Genomic DNA, 8,699 nt, shown 5'->3' on the forward strand with positions numbered 1-8,699 from the left:
GCATGCTCTTGTCCATTTCGAAGGTTTTTTTCTGAAGGTACCACCAGTCCAAGCACGAGGTACAACTAGTTCAATGTCGCGACTCTAAAACCCTAGTTATCAGGAGAAGACGGATGGATGGAAGTGCGCAGCGTAGAGTTAATACCATAGGGGACAATGGACGGAGAAGATCGACAGCATCAGACGGCGCAGGATGCATTCAGGAGTTATAAACTAAAATATTTTACCTAAATATTTAAGATCAATATAATTTTAATTTTGGTGCTCAAATATTTCACTGGTTCGATTTTAATACCCAATATTCGTAATATCACTTGAAACTTCATTATTTTTCAGTTTTTTTTTTATTATTATTTCAAGATGTGCAGTAAAGGATTCGTAATGTAGAACTACCTACTGCTATTAGTATTTGTACGCTTTACCGCTTATAGCGGATTTCTTGGCCTGTCAAGAAAACCACTTAGATTAAGCAAGTTGTATTGTACTATTTTACTTCTTTTTATTTAATGAAAATTATCTTTACCGAAAAATAAAAAAACTTTTATTTTCTCCTATATAATTCCTTAAATTTAGCTTATAAATCAAACTTTCTTGATACTAGAGGAGCTGAAGAGCAAAGCTGAAGTAGAGCATACCATGATAGGACAAAGCAAATAAATTGGATCATAGCCAGACGAGATCAAATCGGTCAAATTATTGGATCACTGATCTAGTCGGTTTGATTGGATTGAAAGAACTATTTAACCCGAATCTTATTACATATATATAATATAGCAATATATATATATATATATATCAATTAATTAAGCAATATGAGAAAAATAAAAGCAAATTTAAAATAAATTACATCCAATTCAACATAGTAAGTGCATACGCTCAACATAAATTTTGACTAAATAGACAAAAAGAAATTAAATAAAAATATTCAAATTAATGTACTACAATTTTATAAAATTATAGTAAACTCAATCCCAGTCATCATCGTTTGGGAAGAAGTTGAATTTTATTTTAGTTGAGGATTTGAGGTTGATAGGGTTTGAGACTTGAGATAGATGAGAAAATTGCAGTAGTGATATGTGGGCAAACCCTATTATTCCCTTCCCCCTTACTTTTGGCTGATTTTCAACTTTTTTTTTAAGAAGAAAAAGGTTTAGGTCAACTGATTTTGACCGATCTACACCGGGTCAATTGGAATCGATTTTATACGTCTTGGGTCAGATGCATGGCCAGTTTTTGATCAGATTGGTCGATCCGGCCGATCCGATCCAGGTGTGAAATCACTGCTCAAAATCATGTTTTGCCTTAGGAAAAATTGTATTTTTTATCCCATATTTTAGTGCTAATATACTTTTCATTCTATTAGTTACAGAATTTTTATTGATAATTTCATAAATTACAAAAAAAATCTCATTTTTAGTCATACTGTTAGATTCTATTTTAAAAGAAAAACACGTGCATAGCCCATGCATTTTCTATCAAAATACTAATCGAATATGATGAAATGACTAAAAGTAAGATTTTCATGTAACTGTTGGAACCATTAATGAGAATTCATAACTAATGGGATGAAAAATTATGTACTGATTGTAAATATGGGATGAGAAATGCTATTTCCTCTTGTAACCTCGTTCAAAATACACAGTAAATTACAAAGGGCTCTCTTGAGATTTGATATTATTAAGAGCACACTAGAATGTTTGAAATATATAAATACCCCCCCCCTGAAATGACTAGGCATCTAACAAATACTTCATTGTGATAATTCATTTTAATTAGGGTATGACTCTGAATTTATTTGAGAAATTACAATTTTAGTCCCAAAATATAGGGTGATTTTCAATATTAATCCACACATCCTGAAATAGCCAATAATAATCCCACGCTTGAGGATAACATTGTAAAGTTAGTCCCATCATAAAAAAATTGATAGAAAGTTGGATGTTAGTTTACCGAGTGAATATGTTATGGCAACATGCTCAAATGATTTTTGGGATTAATATTGCAAACCACTATATATTTCGAGATCAATATTGTAAACCATCCTATATTATTTGACGGCCTATAAACTGACGGCAACATGAAATGCACGGGGCCTTTTAATTCCGTCAATTTTTGACGGTACGACTAACTTTGCGATATTTTTCTAAAGTGTGGGATTAATGTTGACTATTTTAAAAAATATGAAACTAATACTACAAAACCACCCTGTATTTTGGGACGAAAATTGCAATTTTCTTGAATATATTGGAGTGCATTGAGTATATGTTATGTGTTTATCTTTCCTTCTGCCATGGTTTTGCATTATTGGTACGGAGCATACATATGCAGGGAAGGCAATTATGATGGAACTGCAACTGCATGCAGAGCTTTGGAAGGGATATGAGAAATGAAAGTGAGAGATGAAAGAAGGCAACATCTTGGATTCTTCTTAATTCCCCCCAACCAACCCCCCCAACCCCTGCAAGAGAAATTGACAAGGTCCCCATCTCCTTCACACACGTCCACATCATCACCTTCATGCATGCATGCCATATATATACATACATTGTGAACAAAAGGGTATTACATGCATCATGTTCATGCATGATTGGTGAGGAGCAATTCACAATCACATTGATGGAGATAGCTAGCTTGCTAGCTAGGTGCATATATATATAATTAAATAAATTGAGTTGAGTTAAATAATTTAGATGTTTTTAAGATGGGATTTATTCTTTTTTTTTTAATTACTCTTTAAAAGTTTTTTCAAATTATTTTTATTAATTAAGTGGATAATTTTTTTAAAAATTTTCATCCATTTCGTTCGTTTTTATACATTTTCTTTTTTTTTAAAAAAAAAAGATACAGTGAAACAATTCCATATATATTATTCTAGAAATTTTGAAACTATTCCATGCATTCATCCAATGATTATATAAATATCAAATGTACTGATAATTTTCCAATTAATGAGCAAGTATTCGTAATTATGTCAAATTTCAATAAAGCTCGTTGTAATTTTTAGCCAAAAATTTGAAATTGATCGGAAAACAAGTAGATTAGGAAATAAAAACTGATAGCTAATTCCATATATATTATTCTAGAAATTTTGAATATGAAGTCGTTGATTAGGCCTCAGTCTTGCAATCTTCCTTTAATATGGCTTCATATTTCTCCAGTGGGGATGATCATGTGACATGAATTGCTTGTGGACTCAAAATAGTATGCCTTCCTCTCGTGTTGTAGAGAAAAAAATCCATATATCGTTTATATAGATTGGACACCTCATAAGTTTGGCGATACTCAATTCATAGCCTACTTCAACTCCCACACATCAGGAAGGACAAATTTGTTGTGTGGTCGTGCGTCTACAAACCAACACCCCAAAATTGCACTATCTCCTACATCAATAGCTACATATACACATTAGTAAGATGTTTCGGGTTGGACAGGCTTGGATTAGTAATCAATGTCTTCAACATGTACTCAAACTACGGTGTTCAAAATGATTGTCATACGGTCATGCGACACAAATCTGTCGGCACGCAGACCCAATCGAGTAATCCGAGGCTCCACTGTGAAATTCGAGCACATCTTGTCAAATTGTTTCCATATGCCTCAGTATCTGAAGGATGACATATGGAGCTCGACCATCATTGATGAACCATATAACCTCTACAAACGTGAAGCCGATGCCCATATACCTCAATAAAGCATGTGCGGACATTTTTCCGCCTATTGGTCACAAGCATTTGTCATCAATATGCAAGACTTTAACTCAATATCATCCTTTCAATACAACATTCAACCATTTTTCTTTCATAACACCATGTTAGCTATGCCCCAAACATTCGTCATAATTTAAAATTGCGCCCAATATTTTGATCTTACTTATCGAAAGATTTACACTTATAATATTATAATTATTCAAAAAATACTTATATATCAATAATGAGTTAGTAACTTGTGAATATGACATGTAGAACTGATATGTGGAGCAACTATCAAAATCTGACATTGTGGATCCACCAGAACTTTAATCCATGCACAAGAATGCTTCAACTAGCAGTTAAAAAGGGCCCATGTATATACATACATATATTATACTGTGTCGGGTGCAGAAAGAGCAGTATTATTGATGATCTGCTACCGTCTGATCAGCTCCATCAGTCCCTAATTACCTATTTATTATCAACTGTGCTATTTCTGCATTCTATCCCCACCTCTTTCCTTCCCTGTCCTCATGTCCATCAGTATACAAAGAGTCAGAAAAATGTATGTATGTATGTATGATTCATGGAAATAATTAAATATTATAATTTAAAATATATAGGTCCCATTTTGTTTGGACATTTATCCTTAATTTAGTCGTATTCAGAGCAGACAACCCTTCTCCAATAACCTAGGAATTATGTCTTATTTTCTCTATATGATCGAGTTGAGAAGTAACAGTGAGGTTTTGGATTCTTTAGACATGTTACAGATATGGTGTAAGCAAATTAAGCATCAGCTTTTTGACTGATGGGGTTTGCATGCATCTATCTACAGTGATTATTTCGAGCAAGTCTGAAAAAGCAGCTTGCAACCCTTTAATTTGGCAAAATTATATTTTTAGTACCATAAAATAAAAAGTTTAATACTTTTAATCTTCTACTTTATGCAAATTTCAAAATATTCTCGAATTTGAGGAAAGTCTAAATATTTAGTCCTATATTTTATAAAAATTTTAAAATAATCTAAAAATTGAAGAAAAAACTCGATATGTTTAGTCCTCTACTTTATGAGATCTATGGGACTAATGATTTTTATTTTTTTAATTTTGAAATTATTTTTTAAAATTCATAAAACAGAGGAACAAAAATATTGAAGTTTATGTCCTATAAGATTAAAAGTGTATCTTTTTCTCTTTAATTTATTAATCTTCTAATGATTGGAACACATTAGGTGTTGATAATAAATTCTCTAATTGAAAAAATTGACACATTAAAGATAAAATCTAACATATAGCCACCCTCTATAATTTTCAACAAATTTTATCCTTTAGTAATATTTTCAAATTGCAATGTTTATTTGACAAATTAAATTCTAGCAATACTATAACATAGCCACCCTCTATGAGTTGCTCCCCCCCCCCCCCCCTTAAAAATTTTCCATTCATATAAATATCTTAGTGTCATCCGTAAGAAAAATTGTAAGTCCGGTGTTGTAATTAAGATCGGGTGACGATTTTAGTTCTGTTCAAATTCAATTTCATGATTAAATCTTATAGTTTAAAATAAAAATTGACAAATTATGGATAAAATACACCGTAATGGTAAATCTAATCAGAATTTGGGACTTGCATGAGGCGCACATGTCAAAAACAGACCAATTTGCAATTTTCAGCAGATTTTATTTTTAATGCATGTGCCAATTTTTTTTAATTCCAATGAGACTAAATTTTTCGTACCCCGTGAATCACAGGTCGAAAATTATGATTTTGTTTTGTTGGAGACTTTACAAAAATAAATAGTGGGTTCGAATTCTACGAATACATATACATAATTTATATTTAATAATATTTAAATATTTATATAATGAATGATACAATAAAAATTATGATAGAGTCCATTTATGTTGGGACATAAATGGGCTCTCAATGGTTTGTTGTTGTCCAAAAAATTTTATGCTACAAGTCACTGTATTTGTGAAAATTACAATTTTTCCCCACATCTATATATAATATGATGGACAAAATGAATAATGACAAAGCTAACTACCCCAAAGTCTTATTTATTCAGGTTAATATGGTTTTATTACAGTAGGAGGACTTTGAATTCACCCAATCAAAGTAGTCTACCTAATTGGACCACCACTTGAAATTCAACAATACATGTAAATGCTATTTTTAGTTTGGCAAAATTATATTTTTTGTCCTGTAATTTTAGGTCGGTAGTACTTTTAATCTTGTAATTTACTCCATTTATATATATATATATATATATATATGACGAATTTAGTTCTGAACATCTCACATTTGGTCTCTTTTTTTTTTTTGACAAATTTATTTCTATGTTGGCAATTTTGGTCCCCTTCACACTATGATAAATCTTATTTTTAATCCTGTAACTATGAGTAGTTAGGATCAAAATTGTCAATAGAAGACTAAATTTGTTAAAAAAAACACCAAATGTGAGATGTTCAGGATTAAATTCGTAAAAAGAAAAGGACAAAATTTGTAAATTGAGTAAGTTATAAGATCAAAAGTGTTAATGATTTAAATTTATAGGACCAAAAGTGTAATTTTACCGTTTAGTTATCTGCTTATTGAAGAATTTATAATTATTATTAATTAATGTCTTGCAACAAAAATTCTTTAATAATCCATTAAAGAAATTACTTCTTAATTTAGTTCCTTTGTTATCTGTTTATGCTAAAGAAAATGTATGTAATTTTTTTGTAGTTGAAAATACTCGTTTCAGTCAAGTGATCATGAGTTCGAGTGCTACAAATACAGGTGTATGTCTATTTTTATAATAATTTATTATTTTTTATCTCGTTTAAATATATTTATTAATTTAAATTATTAATATCGACATGAATTTAATCTTTTTCAGTTTAGTTGAGTCGATTTATATATTCCATACAATATGCAGTTTGTATATATAAACTAAAAAAGTGAAGAGTAGTACTACTAATTTGAATTATTTAAGTCTTGAATTAATATATATAGCTGTCATTGAGATTGATTAACATAATTAATCTTTATAAAATATGTGAATACAGTACTTTCTAATAAATTAAAATGCCCCCGGACAAGATAATAATAAAGCTACTAATTAATTATATAAGTTAGAGAAATTAATGACTAGCTTAATTAGGCTTTATTGATCGTATTAATTCCATCTTAATCAACTACCCATCCTAATTTTCATTTCTTTGTTTATCACTTTTCTCTTAATAAATTTTTTAATTGATATATATAAATAATTAAAATACTCATAATTCACTAATTTTCTGCAATTTCAAGACTCAAAACACGAACCTGGATGAATTCCCACACTTTTAATTCCTCTTTATACAACTCAAATGTGATTTGTATTTTAACCCACGAATGAGGAGAAAATCGCGTACCGGCTCGACATGATTGAATGTGGTGTTTGGACCTAGCACTTGATAGGCAGACATATCAAGATATACTCTTGAAAATGTTAGCAAGAATGAGTCTGTATCTCAACAAGTAAATAATCGGCACTATCGATATATTTACATTAAATGTAGTCCAGACAAAATAAAATGAGCAATATGTTGTAATATAATCAATTTAATTCCAATGTAAGTAACTTTATTACATAACATAGTCAACTCATAATAAAACAATCAATTAAGATCATCATTCCATAGTCTGTTTACCATAAGGTGATATAGTGTTCTTCTTTACCAATTCAATTTCACCATTTATTATATAATGTTTAAGTGAATCCTTTTAACACGAACCCCACATATTTTTATAACTACCATTCTTGATAAAATCCCTGAATTGAGTTATTACGAAAATCTCATATATTTTTTTTAATAAATATAAATTTTCAAATAATTTTTTTAATACTGATTGAATCTTTGGTCAGCGAAATCCCAATTTAAGAAGCCCTAATATCATGCACATCAGCAACTTGTGGCATTTAGAGAAATTGGGTGATGGGAGTCCTAAAATTGCACAAATTAGTGACTTACAAGTATTTAAATACCAACCCTATAACTACAATTCTATGTTATCCCTTAACATACAGGGAAATAAATTTAATATAGCCTTTTTCTACAAGTAAAAATAACTTTTTAAGCATATATATAGACCTTCCTAAAACTTAAAAGCATAATTACAGATAAAAGGAACTTTTTGATGATAAATTAGTAGTAAAAAATTTAATATACACATTAATTAATTAGTTGCTCATTTATTCATTAATTTGTTTGAGTCTTACATGACTAGCTACCACTTAAAGTCAATTCATGGGCCAAAATATTTTTTTAGTCCCATAAAATAAAGACAGGATTTTTTTTGGTACCACAATTATGGCAGGTGATGCTTTTAGTCCCATAAAACTTAATCCCAAAAAGTTGCGTGTGTTGTGGTTTTGGGACTGAAAATACGTGATTATGAGTTTTATAGGACTAAAAGCGACACCTGCCATAATTGTGGTATCAAAACAAATTATGTCCTTAATTTATGGGACTAAAAAAATATTTTGCCCCAATTTGTATCATATATACTTTTGAGCTCCCACCACAAAAACAAAAAAATAAAGTAAAAATAAAAAATGGAAAAAATAAAAATAAGAAAAAAATAAAATAAAAACCCTACATATATATGGCACAAGTTGCTTTGATGCAAATCTGAGTGCAAAATTGTGTGGTCCTCTGAGTACTAAGCAGAAGGGCTTTAAAGAAGGTCCTAAAATATTGGTCCCTCCTCTACCTACAATGCATAGATAGATACTATATCAATAATCTCATCCAGCCATGCACCACAAACTTGATCAACACTTTCAAATTGGCATCTGATTTTCTGTTTCAAATACTATTTCATCTCTTATTCCATTTAATATGTATACTTACATGTATAAAAACTTTTTTCAAATAAAATACATAATGTCATCTTTACGCACGAGGGCTGAATATGTTGAATGAGTAGGAGAGAAATACGGTTTGCAACAGGAAATCCAATTTGATTCAAACTTGCC

The sequence above is a fragment of the Sesamum indicum genome, linkage group LG8 (assembly GCF_000512975.1).
Source record: "Sesamum indicum cultivar Zhongzhi No. 13 linkage group LG8, S_indicum_v1.0, whole genome shotgun sequence".
In the NCBI taxonomy this organism is placed as follows: Eukaryota; Viridiplantae; Streptophyta; class Magnoliopsida; order Lamiales; family Pedaliaceae; genus Sesamum; species Sesamum indicum.